The 439-nt window shown below is 49.8% G+C and overlaps 1 protein-coding gene across 1 annotated transcript in view; it reads left to right on the forward strand.

The window, feature by feature from the left end:
* Positions 1–439, forward strand: part of PBX4 (PBX homeobox 4) — an 11,998-nt gene that overhangs the window by 10,662 nt on the left and 897 nt on the right. The gene's annotated exons all lie outside the window — the stretch shown is intronic.

Genomic DNA, 439 nt, shown 5'->3' on the forward strand with positions numbered 1-439 from the left:
GTTGGGTTCAAAGGGTCCTTGCAGGTCAACTGAGGAGTGATTGGGTTCAAAGGGTCCTTGCAGGTCAACCAGGGAGTGGTTGGGTTCAAAGGGTCTTTGCAGGTCAACTGAGGAGTGCTTGAGTTCAAAGGGTCCTTGCAGGTCAATTATGGATCAGTCAGGTTCAAAGGGTCCTTGCAGGTCAACAGTGGATCAGTGGGGTTCAACAGGTCCTTACAGGTCAACTGTGNCCTTGCAGGTCAACTGAGGAGTGATTGGATTTAAAGGGTCCTTGCAGGTTAACTGAGGAGTGATTGGGTTCAAAGGGTCCTTGCAGGTCAACTGAAGAGTGATTGGATTTAAAGGGTCCTTGCAGGTTAACTGAGGGGTGATTGGGTTCAAAGGGTCCTTGAAGGTCTACGTAAGCAGTTGGGTTCAAAGGGTCCTTGCAGGTCAACTG

Source organism: Coturnix japonica, unplaced genomic scaffold (genome assembly GCF_001577835.2).
Source record: "Coturnix japonica isolate 7356 unplaced genomic scaffold, Coturnix japonica 2.1 chrUnrandom461, whole genome shotgun sequence".
Classification (NCBI taxonomy): Eukaryota; Metazoa; Chordata; class Aves; order Galliformes; family Phasianidae; genus Coturnix; species Coturnix japonica.